Source organism: Grammomys surdaster, unplaced genomic scaffold (genome assembly GCF_004785775.1).
Source record: "Grammomys surdaster isolate TR1022 unplaced genomic scaffold, NIH_TR_1.0 327, whole genome shotgun sequence".
NCBI lineage: Eukaryota > Metazoa > Chordata > Mammalia > Rodentia > Muridae > Grammomys > Grammomys surdaster.
The window spans coordinates 505209-517130 of NW_021604746.1; the positions used below are offsets into that span (position 1 = coordinate 505209).

The 11922-nt window shown below is 40.1% G+C and overlaps 1 pseudogene; it reads right to left on the reverse strand.

Annotated features, from left to right (window-relative positions):
• Positions 1-2660: 2660 nt before the first annotated feature.
• Positions 2661-11159, reverse strand: LOC114630096 (annotated as a pseudogene).
• Positions 11160-11922: the final 763 nt, after the last annotated feature.

An 11922-nucleotide genomic window follows, 5' to 3' on the forward strand; every position in this document is an offset into this window, starting at 1 on the left:
GGCAGGGTAGTGAAAAACACATGCAACATCTTATAGGTCATATGTGCATGAGTCTTCATATAGACATGTTTTTACTTCCTTTTTTTGTAGGTGCCTGAGAGGTGGGGTGTGTTACAGATTGGTAGCTTTCAACTTCTCCATCAAAATTTGTGAGCAGTAATAATGAGCTAACAATGGATACCATAGAGGTCCATTTTCTGAGTTCTTATGGCTTGTTCCGGTACAGTAGATAAAACAGACACATTGTTATAATATACTGCACTGAGGGTTTTAAAAAGTATTGACTAATTATATTAGCTATATATATTAATGATTTTTAGTGAAACTGTCATACATGTATATTTTATCATATTTACTCCCATTATCCCCTCTTGTCCCCCTTCCTCTCCTGATACCTTTTCTCTTCCCAACTAGTAGTTCCCTTTTTATTTGTGTATATGTGTGTGTGTATGTGAATTACATCAGGGCTACTTATGCAAACATAGACATTTTACCAGTGGCTACAATGCTGAGAAAAGAAAAACCATCAGTATCATTCCCTGCAACTACTACTGCTTATAGATCCTCTACAAAGCTTTCCAGCCTTGTGAGCCACTCCCTGACTATCAATCCTCAGGGGAGATGCTCTGTGACACATTCTTGCTCCATGATACATGTTCACAGGTCCAGTCTTGTCCAGGTTCTCTGCAGATAATCTCAGTGGCTAGAGCTCAAGAACGTAAGAGCTATGCCACACCTTGGAAGACACCACCTTTCCTTTGATCCCCATCTTTTTGGCTTCCTCTTTTTCGTGTTCCCTGTGCCTTGAAGGTGGTGATAAAGGTGCAGATTATTCAATCTATTCTTTCTCTTGGTACTTGGACCACTTATAAGTTGTTTTGGTAACAACTACTCACTTTTAAAAGCTTCTCTGGCCAAAACTGGCATTGCTAAACTGTGGGCATCGATGCTGGATATTAAAAAAAAAAACAATTTGATAAGCACATTGTGTCTGTTTAGCCAAACAACAACAGAAAGGCCTTTATCCACGAGGTTTACAAGACAATAACTGTGGGGCAGTGGACTGTATGTGGGCCTGATCCTCGGTCGAGCTAAGGCTAGAATCCCCATAGACCCTGAAGGGATGGTAGAAGCTTTGCCTGCTCCTGGGCACCAGCCTGTCACTAACTGTAGCCCCCCATAGATTTGTAGTCATCAGTCATGTAAGAGCAATGCCCCAAGCCCCCTTCATGTAGATGAGAAAAACGATGGTCACTTAGGCTCAAGATAGATCTCCGTGCTAATGAGGTACCTAGAGGCCTGGACGGCTTAGCCAATAAGCTTTCCTTCCCAGACATTCCTCCCTGCAAAAGGTATTTAATCTCAGGCACACCCTGAGAAGTAGGGTATGGTTTTAAACATCCACTTTCCGCCATGACAATAAATGCCTTAAAACCATGAACTGCCTCTTTTCTTCAGGATCCAGGATCCAGGATCCAGGATCCAGGATCCAGGATCCAGGATCCAGGATCCAGGCTGTGGGGAGCCATGGAGATGGCCTTTGCCTTCAGAGCATCTGTCTAATCTCCTGTAGAAGGCCTCTCTGCACTCCTAGTCACAACCGCCATCAAGCCCAAGACTGCCACTGCAGTCAAGCCAAGGACTCTTCTTGCAGGACCAGCCAGAGCACCACCATTTTTCCCCTGGACCCGGGCTAGATCCAGCCAGATGGCCCCCACTTCATTCTCAGCTCTTGCGGCTTCCAGCAGTGCCTGGATGTCCGAGAGCCTGAAAACCAAATGGCCCTGACCTCTTCACAGGCTCCGGGTGCCTCCAAGCTAGCAGGCTGTTTGGCACTTCAGACTGCGTTTCCCCACCCCTCGACTGGTGTCACGTGGCTTCCCTAAGGCCCAACACCCACTCAATGATGGCGTGCAGTCAGGGCCCAGGAGGTGGGGGTTGGAGGAAGGCGCTAGCTGTTAGCTGATAAGATTAGAACAGGAGATTCTTTGCCCAGGAACTGTGTTCTCTGACAAGTTCTAAAATAATAAAGCTGTCTGACGTGTTTTTCATCCTTGGGCAAAAGCTGGCGCTTGGCAAAGCTGGCTGGGAGGAACAAAGAGAAGCCAAGAGGGAGCTGGTGGAACTCTGACAGCAGCTCCTGGCTTTCCGGGGTTGGGATTGGGGGATGGTCCCGGGAAGGAGGAAGTGTGTTTTTTAAAATTACACGGAACATGAGTGCTAGGATTAAAGGTGAGCACCACCACGCTTGGCATTAGTTTGAATTTTTGGATATTGAAGATAAATGTTATTATAGCTTTTCCCAGGGGCTGGAGAAATGGCTTAGCAATCAAGAGCAGTGAATGGTTCTTCTTCCGGGGAATAGGGCTTCAATATCCAACACACAAATAGCAGCTCACAACTGCCTATAACTCCAGCTTCAGAGAACTTGATATCCACTTCTGGCTTCCATGTGTACAAAGATACATACAGTCTAAATAACTATACATATTAAAAAAAACCCACAGCTTTTTGCAGATACATTTGCAGAATTTTATTTAAATATAAACTCTATGATAGTCTTCTATGATTTAAACTATTTTAAGAATTGCACAAATTTCTTATCATTATGTTTATATTATGTATAATGTGATTTGTAAGCAGAGAATACAAGATAAATGCTATGTCACGGTATTTAAATTGGTATTTTTCTTCCTAGTATGAATTTTATGATGTCCTCTAAGAGTAGAACACTTATAAAAAGATTTATTACGTGTCTTACATTTATAAGGTCTCTCTCTAGTCAGTATGAACACTGATATCTTTTAAAATATGAGTGGTTGGTTAAAGCTTTGTTATAGTCCATGCATTTGTAGGAGTTCCTTCCAGTCTGGCTCCTGTAATGTATTTTAAGATGTGACAGTTAAATATAGGACTTGCCACATTCTATGCATTTGTATAATTTCTATGGAGAATGAATTTTCTGATGCCTTCTAAATGACGAATGGTAGGTATAGGATCTGTCACAGTCATTGCACTTGTAAAGCTTCTTCCCAATATGTCCCTTATCTTCATGAATTTTCTGATGTCTTTTAAGGGTTGATAACTGAGGAAAAGACTTTCCACATTTTCTGCATTTGTAAGGTTTCTCCCCAGTATGAAACTTTTTATGTGTTTTAAGAGATGCACACCAGGTGAAGGATTTGTCACAAATGTTGCACTTGTAGAGCTTCTTTCCTGTGTGAATTCTCTGATGTTTTATTACAGTTGACTTCTCAGAAAAGGATTTGTCACATTCCTTACATTTATAAGGCTTCTCTCCAGTATGCAAATTCTGATGGCTTTTAAGGGATGACCAGTAATGAAATGACTTTCCACATTCTTTGCATTTATAAGGTTTCTCCCCAGTATGAAGTCTTTGATGTGTTTTAAGATTTGTACATTGGTTAAAAGATTTTCCACAAACATTGCACTTGTAGGGTTTCTCTCCAGTAAGAATTATCTGATGTGTTTTAAGACTTGACTTCAGAGTAAAGGATTTGTCACATTCCTTACATTTATAAGGCTTTGATCCAGGATGCAAATTCTGATGGATTTTTAGGGATGACATGTAAGGAAATGACTTTCCACATTCGTTGCACTTGTAAGGTTTCTCCCCATTATGAAGTGTTTGATGTGTTTTAAGATTTGTACAACTGTTAAAAGATTTATCACATATGTTGCACTTGTAGGGTTTCTTTCCAGTATGGATTCTTTTATGCATTGTAAGAGTTGACTTCTCAGTAAAAAATTTGTCACATTCCTCACATTTGTAAGGTTTCTTTCCAGTATGCAAATTCTGATGTTTTTTAAGGGATGAGGACTGAGTAAACGACTTTCCACATTCTTTGCACTTATGTTTCTCTCCTGTATGAAGTCTTTGGTGTGTTTTAAGATTTGCACATTGTCTAAAGGATCTGTCACAAACATTGCATGTGTAGGGTTTCTCTCCAGTATGATTTCTCTGATGTTTTAGAAGAGTTGACTTTATAGTAAAGGATTTGGTACATTCCTTACATTTGTATGGCTTCACTCCAGGATGCAAATTCTGATGGACTTTAAGAGATGACAAGTAAGGAAATGACATTCCACATTCCCTGCATTTATAAGGTTTTTCCCCAGTATGAAGTCTTTGATGTGTTTTAAGAGTTGTGCTCTGAGAAAAAGATTTGTCACAGAGGTTGCACTTGTAGGGTTTCTCACCAGTATGAATTCTCTGGTGTACAGTGAGATTTGAGGAGGTACTGAAACATTTCCCACATTTCCCACACTGGTGTGGTTTCTTTCCATTGTAGTTTGTTTGTTGCATAAGACTGTATGTAGAGCTGAAATAGTCATCATATTCTTCTTGTCTGTGCTCTTTCTTTGCAGTGTAGAGTCTCTGATCTTGACTAATGTTGGAAAACAAATTGAAAGATTTCTCACAGTCTTTAGATTTGCAAGGTTCTTCTACATTGTGCGTGCTTTTATGTCGATCTTGATTTGATGAGTCATTAGACACATCCCTGTCATTATAGCATCTGTTGTTTTTAGAGGTTTCTGTAGTTATACTAGTTTTATAAAGTGCACATCTGAAGTGTTCATGAAGAATTTTGCCAAGCTCATTATACTGACAAGACTCTTTTTCTGTATTCACATGTTCAGGAACAATATCACGTATGCAATAGTTCTCTGGAAAATAAAAATAGTTCAAATTAACAGGGCCTGTTCCAAAATTAAACATTTGGTAAATGTCTCTGTGCCTATGTTTTCTATTAAGATAAGTCAAACAGCAATAGTTTGGAATACAGCTCCTAGTTGTCTACCCTTTTCTTTCATCATAATTATATGCATTCTCATAAAACCAGTGACAGCATTCAATGAAGGTTAAATCTATAATTGAGGAGTTAGTAATTAGCCCTGGGATAGAGATCACTTACTGATTATATTTAGAATACATGTCTCTATGTTTAAATATTTTTTTTTCTCAGATGAGAATGATGTAGAGTTTAATTCAATTCCAAGTTCACAGCATTTGCACTTAATAATGACAAAAGAAGAGAGTGAGTACTGTTTGGAAGACACAATTCCTTCTAAGATTTAAAGGTTAGTTAAAAGCATTAAGGTTTTTTTCCCCCTAAAATAAGTATGAGATCTTTAAAATAATGGACAGAAAACAAGCATCCTCCCAGATATCCAAGGCTCTAGATCATTGAGACAGAAATTGTTTCAAAATAAACTGTAGAGGGTCAGGTAGCTATAGTGAAGATATACTGTATAAAAAAAGAATCCATTTCAGTAAGAGCAAAAAAATTGGGTTGAGTCTGCCTGAGGCACAGCTAGCACAGATGAGTTGCCCACAGGCACATGCTCCCCTGACTTCCATTGTCTGGCTGTGGGCTCGCCCTACTGTACAATGGAGCCTTGTGGGACCCCAAGAGCCTCCAGCTTCTCTGTGGAGATGTGCTGGGAACTCAGGAACAACCAGTTTTGAACCCTCTTCGTCAATTCCTTGCCAGCTAGGTTGATCTGGGTAACAGCTTGCATGGGCAAACTGTGCACTGCCCTTTGACCTCCATTGTCTGGCCCAAGGCTCTCCCTACCTTCCCACGAAGTTCTGCTGGCATCAGGATCATCCGGTCAACACCAGTGAAAACCAGATGGTGAAAGGACAGCATAAGATCACAGTCAACAAAGAGCCAGAACAATATGGCACTACTGGATCCCAGCTATCCTGCTATGTAGCCCTGCATATCCTAACACAGGCAAAGCACAAGAAGATGACCTTAAGTCCAATCTTATTAAGATGATAGAATAAATAAAATAATAAAACCCAATAAAATAATAATAAAAATAAATAAATAATAAAAGGTACAACATATCCAAACTTACGGGACACAGTGAAAGCATGCTAAGAGGAAAATTCAGAGCACTAAGTGCTTTCACAAAGAAATTGGAAGTATCTCATACTAGCAACTTAAAAGCACACCTGAAAGCTCTAGAACAAAAAGAAGAAAGAGTCAAACTTAGGGCTGAAATCAACCAATTAGAAACAAAGAGAACTATATACAGAATCAATGAAGTGAAGAGATGGTCCTTTGAGAAAATCAACAAGATAGAGAAATCCTTAGCTAATGTAACTAAAAGGCAGAGAGACCGTATTCAAATTAAGAAAAATCAGAAAAGAAAAAGAAGACATAACAGAAATTGAAGAAATTTAAAAAATCATCAGGTCATACTTCAAAAGCCTGTTCTCCAGAAAACTGGACAATTTAAATAAAATCAATTATTTTCTACACTGATACCACTTACCAAAGTTAAATGAATATCAGGTAAACTAAACAGTCCTATGACTCCTAAGGAAATAGAAGCAGTCATTAAAAGTCTGTCCATCCAACAAACAAACAAACAAACACCTAAGGTCAGATGGTTTTAGAGTAGAATTCTATCAGAACTCCTCCAACTATTCCACAAAATATAAACAAAAAGAACACTACTTAATTCGTCCTATGAAGTCACAGTTATTTTGATACTTAGACCACATAAAGATTCAACAAAGAAAGAGAACCTCAGACCAATTTTACTTATGAACATAGACACAAAAATACTCAATAAAATGTTCATATATGAAATCAAAGAACTCATCAAAAACATCATTCACCATGATCAGGTAGACTTCATCCCAGGGATGCAGAGATGCTTCAATATATGAAAATCTATCAACACAATCCACTATATAAACAAACCAAAAGAAAAAAAACCAACATGATCATCTCATTAGATGCTGAAAAACCCTTCAACAAAATCCAACACCCTTTCATGTAAAGTCTTGGAGAGGATAGGGATTCAAGGCAAATACCCAAGCACAATAAAAGTAATATATAGCAAACCAATAGCCAACATCAAATTAAATGGAAACTTGAAGCAATCCCACTAAAACCAGGGACAAAATAAGGCTGTCACTTTCTTCCTAGGTATTCAATATAGTAAATGAACTTCTAGAGCAATTAGATGACAGGAGATCAACAGAATACAAACTGGAAAGGAAGAAGTCAAAGTACCACTATTCGTGGATGATATGATCGCATACATCAGCAATTCCAAAAATTCTACAAGAGGAGAACTACAGCTGATAAACACCTTCAGCAAAGTTGCTGGATAGAAAATTAACTTAATGAAATCAGTTGCCCTTCTTTACACAAATAAGTGACCTCCCCCCCCCCATTCTGCCAGAGAACTCCTACAGCCAATAAGCACCTTCAGCAATGTGGCTGGATACAAAATAAACTCAAAAAAATTAGTAGCCTGTCCTTACATAAGCTATATACCAGTGGAGAAAGAAATTAGGGAAACAACACTCTTCACAAAAGCCACAAATAATATAAAATATCTTGATGTCACTTTAATAACCAAGCAAGTGAAGAACTATATGACAAGAACTTTAAGTCTTGGAAGAAAGAAATTGAGGAAGATATCAGAAGATGGAATAACCGCCCATGCTCACAGATCAGTAGGATTAACATTTTGAAAATGGTCATCTTATCAAAAACAATCTACCTATTCAATGCAATTCCCATCAAAACTCCAGTACAATTCTTTACAAACCATGAAAGAGTAGTTCTCAACTTCATATGGAGAAGCAAAAAAATCTAGGATACTTAAAACAATCCGTTCCAATAAAGGAACTTCTGAATGGATCACCATCCCTGATCTCAAGCTGTACTAAAGAACAATAGTAATTAAAACCTGCAATGGTATTGGTATAGAAATTGACAGGTTGACTGATGGAATGGAAGACCCTGAAATAAACCCACATACTTATGGACACTTGACTTTTGACAAAGAAGCCAAAACAATACAATGGAAAAAGAAAAGCATCTCAACAAATGATGCTGGGCTAACTGGATATCTGCATGAAGAATAATAAAAATAGATCGATATATATACCACCTCGAACAAAACAAACACAAGTGGATCAAAGACCTCAATATAAAACTGGATACACTAAATCTAATAGAAGAGAAAATGGGGAAAAGTCTTGAAAGTATTTTACATGAGACAATTTCCTGAAAAGAAAACAATGGCTCAGGCCCTAAGACCAACAATTGATAAATGGGACTTTTATAAAACTGCAAAGCTTCTGTAAGGCAAAGGACACTGTTAATTGGACAAATTGGCAGCCTAAAGATCTTCACCAACCCTATATCTGACCAAGGGATAATATGCAAAATTTACAAAGAATTCAAGAAGTTAGACACCAACAACCCAAACAACCCAATTTAAAAAATGGGGTACAGAACTAAACAGATAATTCTCAACAGAAGAATCTTGAATGCTCAAGAAGCACTTAATGAAATGTTCAAAGACCTTAGTGATCAGGGAAATGCAAATAAAAACTCTGAGGTTCCATCTTACATCCATCAGAATGGCTATGATTAAAAACTCAAGTGAGAACACATGCTGGAGAGGATGTGGAGCAAGGGGAACAGTCCTCCATAGATGGTGGGAGTGCAAACTTGAGCAACCATTCTGGAAATTAATTTGAGGGTTTCTTTGAAAACTGTGGATAGTTCTACCCACAAGAACCAGCTATACTGTTCCTGGGCATATAACAAAAGATGCTCCACCATTCCACAAGGACACTTGCTTCACTATGTTCATAGCAACTTTATTTGTAGTAGCCAGAAAATGGAAACAACCTAGATGTCTCTTACCTGAAGAATGGATACAGAAATGTGTTTCATTTACACAATGGAATACTATTCAGTTATTAAAAACAAGGACATCATGAAATTTGCAGGCAAATGGATGGAAAGAAAATATCATCCTGAGTGAAGTAACCCAGACCCAGGTTGGGAAGGGAGCTGAGGGGAACATCTCTAGGATGATAACTGGAATGGGGGAGGCCCCAGGGAGTCTATGAGGTGACTCTAGTTGAGACTTCTAGTAGTTAGGAATATGGAGCCTGAATTGGCCACCTCCTGTAACCAGGCAGGACTCTCAGGGGAGGGAAGGGTATACCAATCCATCAACAAAATTTTCCATCCAAAATTTGTCCTACTTACAACAAGTGGAGGGACAAAGATGTTGCAGAAACTGAGGTAATGGCCAACCAATGACTGACCCAGCTTGAGATCTATCCCATGGGCATGACCCAATCCCTGACACTTAATGATACTTTGTTCCACTTGCAGACAGCAGACTAGCACAACTGTCCTCTGAGAGGTTCCACTCAGCAGCTGACCAAAACAGACACAGAGACCCACTAGCAACCATTAGATGGAGCTTGAGAAGTCTTGTGGAAGATTTGCGGGGAAGGGTTGAGGAACCTGGAGGGGATAGGGACTCCTCAGGAAGACCAACAGAGTCAAGTAACCTGGACCCTTGGGGGATCCTAGAGACTGAACTAACAGTCAAAGTGCATACAAGGACTGGACCTAGGTCCCCAGTACACATGTAATATGCATCTTGGTCTTTATGCATGTCGCCCAAGAAATGGAGCAGGGGCTTACCCTATCCTGACTCTGTTGCTGGCCTGTTGAGCCTGCTCCCCTAACTGGGCTATTTTGACAGGCCTCAGTAGGATAGGATTTACCCAGTTCTGCAGTAACTTGAGGTGCCAAGATTCATTTTGCAAGAAGAACAATAGCAGGTATCTCTTAGGTTCTTGCTAAAACAATTTATATGCACAAAGGTTTTCTACAAGACAACAATTGTTGCTTAGACACGGCCAATAATTTGGACAAAGACTGTGAAGATCTAAAGACTCTTGCTTTCCTTGGATTCCTTGGAGAGCTCTGTGAATTTGATGAATGTGCCAGTCAGCCATGTGTCCATGGAGATTTGTGTGTGAATAGGGAAAACAACTACTACTATGATTGCATGGGTAGTGGTTTCACAGGGCCACATTGTGAGATTTTGATGCCTCTTTGTTGGTCAAAGCTTTGTCACAATGATACAATGTGTAAAGACATTGTTGACATTGTCTTTGACTATATTTTTGACTATATTGTTGACTATATTTGTCACTGATGACCTGGATACAAAGGTGCCCCATGTGAGACAGACATAAATGAATACAGTAGTAACTCCTGCCAGTTTGGTGGGAGTGGGGAATGTGACAAACTGTCCTCAAAGTATCTGTAGGGACACACTGCAGGCCTGCCTTCCTCCGTCAACTACCTTGGAGCCTCAGGATATATTTGAATCTGTCATCCTGGATTCACAGACAGGATATATTTGAATCTGTCATCCTGGATTCACAGACAGGAGCCTAGCATTACTGTCCTTTGAGAGGCTCTTCCCAGCAGCTGACCATAAGAGATGCAAAGACACATAGTCAAACATTAGACCAAGCTCAGGAAATCTTGTCAACGAGTTTGGGAAAGGAGTGAGGAAACTGCAAGATATAAAGATTCCACAGTAAGACTAATAGAGCCAACTAACTTGGATACTTAGGGGTTCCCAGAGACTGAAACACCAACCAAAAAGTACACAAGAGCTGGACCTACTGCTTCACCTGTATACATGTAGCAGATGTGTAGCCTGGTCTTCATACAGTTCCCCTAACAACTAGAGCAGGGAGTTACCCTAACTCTATTGTCTGCTTATGGATCCTGTTTCTCTAACTAGGCTGCCATGTCTGGCCTTAGTGGAAGAGGATATGCCTACTCCTGAAGTGACTTAAAGTGCCTGGGTGGGTTGCTACTCAGCATGTGTGTGGGATCTCCCCTATCCCACAGGTGAAGAGGAAGGTTGGTGCAGGGAGAGGCCTTGTGAGGGTGGTGCTGCAAAGAGAGCAGGTACTTTGATTGTAATGTGAAGTGATTAAATAAATTAATGAAAAAGAGAAAAGAAAAAAACAGATATACATGGAAATATTATATGCTACTGTGTTGCTGATTGCATCTTGGAACCAAAACAAAGGTTGTGTGACACCGGTAAATGAAAGATGGAAAGAAAAACCGCAAATATTATAAAAAAGTTCTTTTCTAAGAACACACTGTCTTTAGTCTCTGATTGTTTTCAAGACAGCTCAACAGAGCTTACAGCCCATTAAATCCACACATATAAAGGATGTGGTAGGAATTCTACAAGCAAAATGTTCTTACCCACAGAGACCAGGTTGTTGTAATTCTCCAACATTACATCAATGTACAAAGCCCTCTGAGTGGAGTCCAGGCTTCCCCACTCCTCTTGGGAAAATTCCACAGCTACGTCTCTGAATGCCAACAAACCCTTAAATAGAAAAGTACAGTTCAACCACGTGATACCAGGCAGAATGCTTTCCTGGATATAAAGAGATTTAAGAAAATTAGGGATGTAGAGGAACAAGGATAATTACTCAGAAAGATGATTTCTAATGTAGTCACATGTGGGACTGTGAAAGGTAGCTTTGTTCCGGGTTGAGCTAAGGCTGGAAACCTTGCTGACCCTGAAGGGGTGGTAGGGTAGGTAGACATAGCTCCATTTTAATGAGGTACCTTAAGGCTTGGCAACTTAGCCAATAAGTCTTCCTTCCCAGACACTCTTCCCTGCAAAAGGTATTTAACCTCAGGCCTACCTGAGAAGGGGGGTATGGTTTTACTCATCCACTTTCTACCATGATAATAAATTCCTTAAAACCATGGACAGTCTCTTTTCATCGGGACCTGCAGTGGGGAGCCATGCTACAGAGCTGCGTCTAATTTCCTGTAGAAGACCTCCCAGACATGGCCATCACCAAGCCCAAGCCAAGCTCAAGCCTATAACCAACCAACGACAAGCCAAGCCAAGGACTCTCCCTGAGGGACCAGGTAGAGTCCTCCCCACAACCCCAGCCAGATCCAGCTTGAGGGCCCTCACTCCATTCTCAGCTCTTCCAAGATGGAGCCAAGCACCTGAGAACCAAACAGCCCTGGCCTCCTTATAGGCCCGGGGACTTCC